Source organism: Camellia sinensis, chromosome 3, assembly GCF_055761805.1.
Source record: "Camellia sinensis isolate YWXY chromosome 3, ASM5576180v1, whole genome shotgun sequence".
NCBI lineage: Eukaryota > Viridiplantae > Streptophyta > Magnoliopsida > Ericales > Theaceae > Camellia > Camellia sinensis.
In genome coordinates this window covers 17,485,836-17,499,061 of record NC_138963.1, presented here as the reverse complement: position 1 = coordinate 17,499,061, position 13,226 = coordinate 17,485,836, and positions in this window count along the sequence as shown.

The window sequence follows — 13,226 nt, the reverse complement described above, 5'->3', positions numbered from 1 at the left end:
GTTTCATTGTATAAATGTTTGAACAAATGTATAAACATTATATATAAACATTGAGATAATTGTAAAAACATTGACCGGCCCTAGCTCCAAATTTATTCGGCATAATTCGTCATGCGCTGATGAGGCTCCGAATCCGGAGTCTTCATCTTGTATAAACATTTATTCGACATAAGTCGTTATGCACCGATAAGGCTCCGAATCCGGAGTCTAACTGGCCAATCATGATATCCACGAAAGGCGCTCCGAATCCGGAGGCTTTTTTGGCCCAAAGGCGTCATGCGCCAATGGGGCTCCGAATCCGGAGTCTTTATTTGGCCAATCGGGATATCCACAAAGGGCGCTCCGAATCCGGAGGCTTTTTCGCCCAAATGCGTCATTCGCCGATGGGGCTCCGAATCCGGAATCATTTTTTGGCCAATTGTGATATCCACGAAGGGCGCTCTGAATCCGGTGCCTTTCTTGGCCCAAATGCGTCATTCGTCGATGGGGCTCCGAATCTGGAGTCTTTTTTTGGCCAATCGTGATATCCACGAAGGGCGCTCTAAATCCAGAGGCTTTTTCGGCCCAAATGCATCATTCGTCGATAGGGCTCCGAATCCGGAGTCTTTATTTGGCCAATCGTGATATCCACGATGGGCGCTCTGAATCCGGAGGCTTTTTTGACCTAAAGGCGTCATTCGCCAATGGGGCTCCGAATCCAGAGTCTTTTTTTGGCCAATCGTGATATCCACGAAGGGCGCTCCGAATTTGGAGGCTTTTTCAGCCTAAATGCGTCATTCGCCGATGGGGCTCCGAATCTGGAGTCTTTATTTAGCCAATCATGATATCCATGAAGGGCGCTCCAAATCCGGAGGCCTTTTCGGCCCAAATGCGTCATTCGCCGATGGGGCTCTAAATCCGGAGTCTTTTTTTGGCCAATCATGATATCCACGAAGGGCGCTCCGAATCTAGAGGCTTTTTTGACCCAAAGGCGTCATTCGCTGATGGGGCTCCGAATCCAGAGGCTTTGTCGGCCCAACACAATTTTGAACTAGACTTCGCAATCAGTAAATAGAAAGCTTTGCATTACAAAACTGGAAAGTGTACATGGTGAATCATTCCCCACAGATCGGGTTTAATGATAGAATTTGCGCAAGTGTGTTGAATTCCAAGGCTGTGGCAGACTCCTTCTTGACATGTCTTTGAGCCGATATGCCCCTACTCCTGCGATCGAATCAATCTGATAGGGGCCGTCCCAATTTGGACCCAATTTTCCGTCTGCCGGCTTCTTGGCAACTGGAAGTACCTTCTTCAGGACCAACTCTCCTAGTGTGTAGCGGCGCAGCTGAACACGTTGATTATATGACTTGGCAAGCTACTGCTAGTATCGCGCCATGGACGCAAGGGCATGGTCTCTTCGTTCTTCGATCAGAATCAAATCCAAAGCCAGCATCATGTCATTTCGGCCCATATCAAAAACTTGCGATTTTAGGGTTGGGTAAACGATTTTCAAGGGTATGATGGCCTGGGTTCCAAAGCATAGAGCAAACGGCGTTTCTCCAGTGGATCACCTCGGCATAGTTCGATGAGCCCACAATACACTCGGCAATTCTTCGACCCATTTGCCTTTAGCTTTCTCCAACCTCTTCTTGATGCCGTCCAAGATGGATTTGTTAGAGGCCTCGACTTGACCATTGCTTTGTAGGTAAGCCGGTGTAGAAAAGTAAGGCCGGATACCATACTTGCTGCACAGCTCTCAGTAGACGCCACAATCAAACTGGGTGCCGTTGTCTGAAATAAGAGCTCTTGGAATGCCGAATCACGATATGATATTTCTCCATACAAAGCGCTTAACATCAGCATCTCGAATGTGCGTTAATGCCTCCGCTTTGACCCATTTTGTGAAGTAATCTGTCGCGACGATCAAGTATCGCTTGTTCCCTGGGGCCCTCGGCAATGGTCCCACGATATCAAGTCCCCACTGGGCGAACGGCTAGGGACTGGTTATGGAGCTTAACTCTTCAACAAACAGGTGGGTTCATGAAGAGAACTTCTGGCACTGTTCACATTTCTTCACATAGCATTCGAAATTAGCTCTCATTGTCGGCCAGTAATACCCCTGTGTTATAGCTCTATGGGCCAAAGAGTGCCCGCCAGAATGGGCACCACAACTGCCTTCATGTATTTCAGTAAGAAGCTCTTCGACTTTGTCAGGGTGCACACATTCCAAATATGGACCAAAGAGGGATTTTTTATAAAGTCTTCCTTGCGAATCCAAGTAGTATCGCAAGGCTTTGTTTCACAGCTTGTGCGCTTCTTTCTTGTCCTCTGGGAGCTGTTTGAAAGACAGGAATGCAGTAATGGGATCCATCTAACTCGGTCCAGATTCTATAACATTGACCTGGACTTCCTCCGAAGGGCCAATGCTCGGCTCCGGGATGAAACATACTTCGATGGTCCATTTAATCTCTGAGTTAATGGCGGAGGCTAGGCAGGCAAGGGCATCTACATGTGTGTTCTGATCGCGTGTTATCTGGTTCAATTCATGATGGTCAAATTTTGCCAGCAAGGAGTTGGCCGTTTTCATGTAAGCCGCCATACGGTCGTTTCTTGCCTCGTACTCCCCCTTTAGCTGATTGATCACCAGTTTTGAATCGCAAAATACAAACAAGCGCCGAGCACCCATAAGATGTGCATTCCGCAAACCGCCTAGAAGGGCTTCGTATTCGGCTTCGTTATTTGACGCTTCGAAGCCGAGCTTGACGGCCTACTCAATTATTACGCCGTCGGGAGCCATGATCACAACTCCAGCTCCGTTGCCCCGCTGATTGGATGATCCATCACAGTACAACTGCCAGATGTCCCCAACATAAATTCTCCAGTTCGGCTCCAATCGAATTTCATCAGACTTTAAATCGGCAACACCCCCAGTGAATTCGACAACAAAGTCGGCTAGCACCTGTCTCTTTATTGAGGTTCTAGGTAGAAACTGAATGTCGTACTGGCTGAGTTCAAGAGCCCACTTTGAAACATGTCCTGATGCTTCTGCACTTCGTAGTACTGATCGGAGGGGATAATCTGTTAGCACCCCAATACTATGTCCTTGGAAGTAATGCATCAGTTTTTTTGCTGCCATGACTAGGTCTAGGATGAGTTTCTCCAGCGGAAGGTAGCGTTTTTCGGTGTTAACCATTGCCTTGCTCACATAATACACTGGCCGCTGCTCCCCCAGCTCTTTCTTTATCAGTACGGTGCTGACGGCCCTGTCGAAAACTGCCAGATACAAAATGAGCGGGTCACCATCAGCAGGTGTTGTCAAGAGTGATACTAAGCGGAGGTAAGTCTTAAGGCCATTGAAAGTGGTTTCTCATTCGAAGGACCATTCAAAAACCTTACCCTGCCGTAGTGTATGGAAGAATTGTCGACAGCGATCTGTAGACCGACTAATAAACCTGTTGAGTGCGGCGGCTATCCCCATCAACTTTTGAACCTCTTTTAATGAACAAGGGGAACTGAGTTCCAAGATTGCAGTGATTTGCCTCGGGTTGGCCTCGACCCCCCGGTGGTTGACAATGTAACCTAAGAACTTGCCGGAGTAGATCCCAAACGCACATTTAGAAGCATTCAGCTTCATTTTGTATTTGCGTAAGATGTCGAACGTCTCTTGTAGATCTGCTAGATGGGTTTGCTCTTCTATGGACTTGACCACCATGTCATCAATGTACGCTTCCATAGTGTGGCCGAGTTACTCCTTGAACATAGTCGTGGCCAGTCTTTGGTAAGTTGCCCCTACATTCTTCAGCCCAAAAGGCATAACCTTATAGCAGTAGGTTCCTCTTGGGGTGAGGAATGCAGTTTTTTCTTGGTCCTCAGGATGCATGGCGATCTGATGGTAGCCTCTGTAAGCGTCGAGGAAGCTCATGCGCTGATGGCGTGCCGTCGCATCTACAAGTTGGTCAATTCTGGGTAAGGGAAAACAATCCTTGGGGCAAGTAGTGTGATTTTTCCCAATGGGTACTCTGGATTGGCGTTGAAGCCGAATAGTGGATAAGGAGCCAGAGAGAGATCTAATTCGGAGAAACCAAGTTTGGTAAATGTCTTGTAGTACATGACCTCCGATGTGCTCCCCGGATCAATGAGTACGCGTTCAACTGTGAATCGATTTACGCGTAACTCAATTACCAATGGATCAATGTGGGGCAGTGTCACTCCGGCCAAATCTGAATCATCAAAAGTAATGCCTGCGGCTTCATGGGGCCGTTTAGACGGAGTGAGTTGATTTTGAGGGTCGGGATTCAACTGAATCATATGCACCGCCGATGACATTAGCAGGCTGTATATCATATGGATCACGCCGAGCGGAGGTGAATCCTGTCTTAAGGCTATTACTTTGGTTGGGTTGCATTTTCGGACGTACTGTTGTAGGCGGCCATCTTGTACCAATTCCTCTAGGTGATCCTTCAGTGCATAACAACTCTCAGTATCATGGCCATGGTCCTTGTGATACTCACACCGTCTATCTCGTTTTCTCGTGTCGGGAAGTCCCACCATTTTCGATGGCCACTTGAAGAACGGAAGGTGTTGGGTTTTGGACATAACCACACTGATCGGCTCTGTCAGCTCCGTATATTTCTTGTCAACGCGCCTCGTGCGCCTGCTGTCAACTTGCAGTTGTTCACTTTCTCGGTGGGAGTAGTGGTCGCTTGATCGGCGGGAATCCGGTCTCTTATCCAGTTTGGCCCGATGCCGTGGTTCAGGGCTCTGAAGTGGTACAGAATTTATTGGCTGAGCAATTTCAGTGGCTATTTTGTTGGCCGTGTTTCCAGCTTTAACCCGCAAAGCGTCATCTTTCACTTTGCAGTATTCTTTAACTTTCTTCATCAACGACCAGACCGCCTTGGGGGGTCTTCTAGTCAAAGAACTGCAGAGAGCACTGTCAGGATGCAAACCCATTTTGAAGGCGATGATGGCCATAGAGTCATTGCAAGCGTCATCAACAAGATTGAAGCACTCCCAATAGCGCGCCGAATACGCTCTTAGTGTTTCTCCTGGCTGGATCTGAATTGCCCAGACAGAGTCGGCTTGTTTCGACTAAACCTCGTTGGTGATGAATCTGGCCCTGAAATATTTCTATAATTGGTGGAAGCTTTTGATCGAAGCCGACTCCAGTTTATAATACCACCTGACAGCCAATGGTCGCAAACTGCTGGGAAATATTCGGCACATAAGGGCCTCGTCGTCTGCATGCAATGTCATGACTTGCTTGTAGTGACAAATGTGATCGGTGGGGTCTAATTTTCCATCATAGAGAATGAACGACGAAGCTTTGAACTTTTTGGACAGAACAGCCCAAGCGATCTGTCGTACAAAGGGATCGTGTTGGTCTTCTTCATCTGAGCTGTTTCTTCTACGCTTATGCCTTATACGAGGACTCTCTTCAGAGGAACTGGAAGTTTGAGATTGTCCCTTCTTCTTGGGCTTCTAGGATAATGAGTCGGAGTCGCTATCAGTGTCTTGTTGTCGGGTTCGAGATCGTTAACCACCTGCCCTCACAGGTCGTTTCGGATCTTGGCGTACAGCCTGTTTGGTCTTCGCCACTTCCAAAGCCAAATCCTGACGGAGACGGTCGTTCTCAGTGATCATGTTCTCCAACCTCTGTTCATTTTGCTTTGCTTGTTCCATGATCGCTTGCATTGCCTCATGCTCTAGAGTCGAGGGTGAGGCGAAGTTCAAAGCCCGTCTTGTGGGGATAGTCTCCGGTCCAAGCATGTTTGTTGGAGTGAGGTCGTCTCTCGGTGTGGTTCCATCAGTGACTATCGGAGGGTCTTCCATTACGCCCGCCATGGATGTGTTTGAGTATTCCTACAGACGGCGCCAATTATATGGAGAAATGGTTTGGAAATACTCTTCTGATCTTGGGAGACGCTAATGATCCTCTGCTAGTCACCTGAAAAAGGAACAAACACTCCGGTTGAGGGTGCCGGAATTAGCACTCCGACAGGCAAGTTAGTCTCTACATTCAAGATTACTTGTATTCTAAGTTAAGCATCATAGTTCTCACATAGCTCTTTCTGGCTGATGTTCTTCTATTTATATATTTTCTTTCTTGGGCCTCGGGGCTGGGCCTATCTTTAGTTCGCCATTCGGCTTCTTGTAAAGCAAACTGTTTTTCACTCGGCCCCTTACCCAACCGGTCTATTGGCCGAATAGGGTAGGATTTGAAATTATGGGACGAAGCCGAATACTATATTTATATTCCAACTCTCCAAGTTCAGTCATTCGACTTCTTTACGATCCCCAATATTCAGCCCCCACAACTACTGTCTACAAAAACAATGCCCCTCATTTATTTGTGAATATAGAAATTAAAATAACTTCGAAGCAACAGAAAATTATCAAAACATCTAAAAATTTAGTATACAATCCAAATAACTAAATACACTCTAGATAAATCTTAATTGCATGTTGTACCTTGTGTTTTTTTTATGTTTTAATTCTATACCACTATAATTTCTCATTTTCACACGAAAATTATCTGTATCTAAGAGCATCTCCAACTTGTCTTTTTTATATTTTAATTGTATATCACTAAAATTTCTCATTTTCACAGGCAAATTGCATGGACGCCAAAGACTTGACCAGTGATAGCTATCTATATCTAAGGGCCCCATTTGATTGGTTGGGTGTGTGGCTGGATTGAAGTAGGATGGTTGTGACTCCTACTCATAATATGTTTGGTGATGATTTAAAAGAGCTGTTTGATAGTGAGTAGCTTACTAATAGTGAGGGGGTTGGGTCTACTTGATTGTTTGTCTGGACGTCTCACTAATCGATCAGAACAGTGCTCCTTTTTTTTTTTTTTTTTTTTTTTTTTTTTTGGAGGGTGCAACTGCAACTGTTAAAAGAAAATTTTATATTTTTAACATAAAAATTATTTTTTGTAGATTTAAAAAATATAATTTAACATTCCCATCACTATTTATCTTCAATACTATATCATCAAAACAAACATACTTTTACTTAATTTCTTCATTAACAATAGACACATTAATAATCCTTTTAATAATCCTCTCATAATTAATAATCTTATCTAAACTAAACCACTAAATAAACGTCACCGAACACGTCTCCAACTTGTTGGGAGTAGTTGTGTCAAGTTGTAGTGAATACAACACGATGCTAGACAAAAATAATTTTTATGAGGTCGAAATTCATATGAAGTGACTTGATCTCACCAAAAAAAACTCCACAGTTTGGACTAAGGTAGACCCCACAGTGGGCCCTACGTATAATTATAATTTAGTTTAATTTTGTAAAAATAATTCCAGATAATTAAAATTATGAATATTTTTATAAATTAGTAATTATTTTGTGCAAGAGCCACTGAATTATAATTTCATTTTAAAAAAAATCTAGTAAAACCATAAATCCATTCGAATCTATTCAAATTATATTATTTAGTTTGATTTTTGAGAAACAGTTTGGTTCTGGTTTAAATTTAATTTTTTATCAGTGAAAAAAGAATTTTTATTAATGATATTGATAGAAGATACAATAAAAATTATAAATTAGTAATATTTCTACAAAATATTTATAAATTTATGAAAAAAATTATAATCTTAATTATTAAAATCAATAAAAAAATTTCAATGGTTTACAATTATTATTATTATTTTTTTTTAAAACTTGCACAGAAATGCAATTTTTCCTTGTTTTAATGCCTTAGCCTATTATTTCTTTTAATTTTTTAATTAAAATTTTATATATAAAACATTTAAAGAAAAATTTTCAATCTCTCTATTTTTTTCATTTTTTTTTATTTTATAAAAACTAAAAAAATATTTCTTACTATTTTTTTTTATCTCGTACATTAGCCAAAAAATCACTAAAAACTCTGCTTTCCAAACCAACCCAAAATTAACATTCAACAAATCAAGTCAATCTTGGCATGTTTGTTACAGTTTATTTTTATTTTTTATTTCTTTCTTTCAAGATATCTATATTAGACTATTTGATTCAATTTTTACTTTTAACTTATTAGACATAAATAAATTTAAAAAAATAATTATCTAAAAAATTAAAAAAGAGTGATTTTAATTTTTATTTATTAATTATCAACCCTTAACTTATAATAAAATAGGCCAAACTTACATTTTGTTCCACTGCACGCTGAACTCAATGGCGTGAACAAAAATTTTCCAGTGCCACTGTCTAACAGTGGCAACGCTTCAAACTCATTTTCACCTGTTTGGGAATAGATTATTTTAATAATTTTTTAACTTTTTATGAAAAGATATGTAAAAAATAGAGAGAGTGATATGATAATTTATAATGACTTTTTAACTAAAACTAAAACTTGCCAAACGAGGTCACAAATTAAGAGAATAGAAATTTATGAACAAAATTACCTTTTAGAAATAAAATATCTTAATTGCTAAAAATATCATTGTTATATTTTTAACGATGAACTTAGAGATCTAGTAGTGAATTACTATCCTTTTATAATTAAATTTTTGTCTCAAAAAATAAAAATTTCTGACATAAAATTGTTGTCTCCAAAAATTTATGAAAAAATTAGTCTAAGGTCCTTCTCACATTTTTAGTAATAGAAGAGATCCACAATATTATTTTTTGATGTCTAAATTCCCTAAACCCACACCCTCGTGAAATCGATCCCTTCCTCCGCAACATCCGACATTTGAAACCCCAAATCCTTCACCATCTTCTCCTCATCCTTCCTCCTATGATCAAAATAGTTTTGCTGCACCAACCTCTCCATCAATTCAATCCACTCAGGCCATGGATGCACAAACTCCACCTCCCTACTAGACAACCCCCCTCTCTCCTCCTTTTTCACCTCCATCTCCGCCGAGCTAGGCTCAATAGGCCTCAATTTAGTGACACCAAATCCTAGGTTGTGGTTGCTATGTTCGTGGATTTTGTTCTACTTGGACTTGCACCAAGCACAAATTCGCTGAAGAGTGTCGTCTTTCTAAGAGTGTTCTCTCTCGATGGCATCGATTTCGTCAAAGACGAAACTCATGTAAGCTGAGAGAGAGGTGGGTTCGGGGTCAAAGGGGTTTGAGGGAGAGGAGAGAGAAGATAAGGGTTTGGATGTGAGAAGAAAATGAGAGAGAAAGAAAGGTCAAGTGGTTTTGGAAAGGCTAGGGTTTTGAGAGGAAAGGCATTGAAGGAGGAGAGAGAGAAGAGTGGATCCGAAGATTGAAGTCAATAATGTGTCTTCTTCGAATCGGAATATTGAAATTTCAAATGTCACTGAGGACTTGGCCTAACAAGTTTTCTGGTTCTGGAGCTTATGGAATTGGTATCTATTTGTCTCTATTTTTGGTGTTTGAGTAATTCAATTTTCTCTGGTTGTTCAATTTTAGATTGAAATTTTCTCTAGTTGTTCAATTTTCTTTGGATTGAAATGTTCAATCCATGTTTATGCGCACCAAGTGTTTGATTATTTCTCTTCAATCCTTCTCTCCTCATTCCCACCAAATTTTTCTGGTTTAAACCAAAGAAATTCTCTGGAGTGGATTGAATTTTTGATTGAATTTCTTTGGTTTAGACCAGAGAAATTCTCTGGTTTGGAAATCTATAGTTTGTTTGTGTATATTTCTTGTTTTCAATGCTCATCAACCATGATGTGCAATGGTTTGGTTTTAAGTAAATTTTAAGCTCATCATGAGATTACAGATGTTTGGGGTTTGAAGGATTTTAACTTGTTTGCAATATATGTTAAAAGAGTTTGAATCCAGTGAAATTTCAATTTTCTCTGCCATGTTTAATTTTCTCTGTGTTATTCAATTTTTCTAAATTTTTTTGGTTTCAACTCAGAGAAATTTTAATTTTCTCTAGGTAATTTTTTCTCCCTTGCTTAATTTTCTCTGTGTTGTTCAATTTTCTTTGGTTTAAATGTTCCTCCGATCACTAGTCATCCGATGAAAATTCCTCCATCGACAAATATCACTACCTTGGAGGACTTATATCAAGAAGCATAGCACTATCCAGAGAAGTTTGGAATTTTCTCTGTGATGTGTCTAGAGAAATTCTCTGGATTGAATTTTCTCTGGATTGATGTTGAGAGATTTTAGACATTATGAAAATATTGAGTGTCCTTCATGCTATACAATCTTAATATCAGGGGCTTTAAAAAAAAATCCCCAAAATTTATTTATTAGTTTCATTTTTAAAATTTTGGTACTATTTTTTTTTTTTTTTTTTTTTTGATCGTGATGATTTACACAAAATTAGATTTTTAGTTTTTTTTTAAAAAAATTATTATTTTAAGAATGAAATTTTTTTCAAAAAAAATCAATGAATAACTGCTTGGCACGTGGGACTTACATAATACGCACTACAAGAACATGGGCCATATAACACAGAAGCATTTGCTACGGTACCACTTGTCGTCGCCAATAAATGGATTTTTAGCGACGACACCCCTTCCTGTCACAAAAAAGTAACTTTTTGCGACAGCAACAACTGCAATCGCAGATAATGCACATTTTTTTGCGACGGTAACCCCTGCTGTCACAAATAAATCTGCTTTTTGCGACGACATGAACTGCAGTCGCAAATAAGAGAGTTTTTTGCGACGACAATAGGCGTTGTCGTAAAAAAAAAATAAAAAAAAAATTGATGAGATGACATTAAAAGTTTGTCGTTGCAAAAAACTGAAATTTTTGTAATTTCACCAATTTTTTCATCTTCCTGTCTCTCTATCTCTCTCTCTTGCTCATCTCTCTTCTCTTTCTCATCCTATCTCTCTTTCTCACTCATCACTCTTTGTCTGTCTTTCTGTCTTCCTCTCTCTCTCTTCACACTGTGCTTGCGTTGCTCACTCTCTCCCTCCCCTCTTCTCGATTTATCGATCTCCCTCCTGATTTATCAATTTGTTTTTTTTTCTCTCTCTCTCTCTTCTCTTTCAATCGCTCATCTCTCATTTCTCTTAATCACTTGTCGAAAGAGAAAAAAGTCAAAAAATGAAATGGCCCTCTCTCTTTGTCTCTCGCTCATCTCTCTTCTCTCTCTCTCTCTCTCTCTCACTCATCACTCTTCTCTCTAGCTCTCCCATCTCTCTTCGCTTTCTATCTCTCATCTTTCTTCTTTCTCTTTCTTTCTTTCTCTCTTTTTCTATGTCTCTCTCTCTATATGTCTTGTTTATCTCTTTTTGCTGTCTCTCTCTCTGTCTATCTCTCGCTCATCTTGTTTCTCTTTTTTTTCTCTCTCTGTCTCTCTCTCTCTCTCTCACTCATCACTCTTCTCTCTAGCTCTCTCACTTCTCTTCGCTCTCTATCTCTCTTGCTTATCTTTCTTCTCTCTCTCTTTCTCTCTCTCTATATATATATATATATATCTTGTTCATCTCTTTTTACTGTCTGTCTCTCTCTCTCTCTGTCTATCTCTCGCTCATCTTGTTTTTCTCTTTTTTTTTCTCTCTCTGTCTCTGTGTCTCTCATTCTCACTGATCTCTCTTCTCTCTAAATTATTCATTTCTCTCAATCGCACTCATCTCTTTCTCCGAGCCCATTGTTGTTGAAAGAGAAAAAAGTCAAAAAATGAACTAGGTCTGTGTGTGTGTGTGTGTGTGTGTGTGTGTATGTGTGTGTGTATGTATGTATGTGTGTGTATGTATGTGTGTGTCTTTCTCTCTGTGTCTCTCGCTCATCTCTCTTCTCTCTCTCTTTCATTCATCTTGTTACCCAAAAGACAATCTAAGAGGGGATAAATTAGGTTTTTACAAATAAAAATAATAATACCTTAATAAAAATTATGACTAGCACAATAGATAAATATAGTTAATGACATAAAAATAATTAAAACAAGTGTTCTAACAACTATGTCAGTTAATGATTTTAGCACAGTGAAAATATGAAATATAGATATGGCAATTTAAATAAAATAAAGAGATAAGTGAAAGAGATGCAAACAAATTTATAGTGGTTCGGTTTCAACTTGGCCTACGTCCACTCCTCAAACTTCACTTGAGATTTTTCACTATACTCTAACTTCACAGGGTGCTAGCAACCTTTTCACGGATGGAGTAATCCTCCACAGATTTTACACAGACTTTCTAAGTCAAGAATACTGAGTGTACTATACTCATACAAGGTTGAAAAGAATGTGTTTTTGCTTTCACAGAAAATTACAAGAATTATCTCTCAAAGATAGATATAAAAATGAAGCTCTGATTTTTCTGTAAACCTCACACAAGAAAGATGGACTTAAAGCTATACGTCTCAGTATATAATTTTCTGAAAGAGGATGCAAACAAAAATTGAAGAACACTTTTCAAAGAATTTTTCAGAGAATAAATGTGAGTGATTATAGATCAAAGAATATTTTCTGATTTTTTTTTTAACTTGTTTACATTAGAGGCTTTGGTATAAATAATGAAACTTATAGCCATTTATAACCGTTGTACTCCATCATTACTAATTTGAATATCTTCTACTCCATCATTACTAATCTGAATATCTTCTACTTGAACCTTTTGGCCTGCTGTTGTGCTAGGCCGTTTGAACCTTTGTTTTGGGCCATTTGAACCTCTGATTTGGGCATTATTTTTGGGTTGAAATGAACTCCTGATTTAAGAAAATATTAAATACATTCAAAGAATATTTAGGATAAAAGTTTAGGTGAGAAATAATGGGACAAAATAAATTTTGATTTTATTTTTTTCTTTCAAATAAATTAAAACATAATTTAAATAAATCATCAAAATAAATTTTAGATTCTATTAAAATATAATTAAATAAATCATCAAAATAAATTTTTGAATTCTATTTTTCTCTTTCAAATAAATTAAAATATAATTAAATAAATCATCAAAATAAATAAGTCTAACAATCTCCCCCTTTTTTATGATGGCACACAATGATGTTTTGATTTGATTTGGGAGTAAGAAAAGCTCCCCCTCAAGTCATGCTCCCTGAATTCATTTCTAAATACATAGGTTAGCACATGTGTAATAAATAAATTTTAATTAGAGACATGATATGAAACTAAGATATCAAACTATAAATACATAACATCATAACAAAATAATACCATAATACATAACATCATATAATTTTCTCCCCCTGTGACATTATTAAAAAGAAATCATGGGTCAAAAACTGGAGGAGGAGGAGGAAAATAAATGGCATCTATACAATTCAAAACATATATATATATATATATATATACGATTCGCGTGCCTTTCTCTTTTCCGTCGAAAATCGCGTCGGACACGCGTC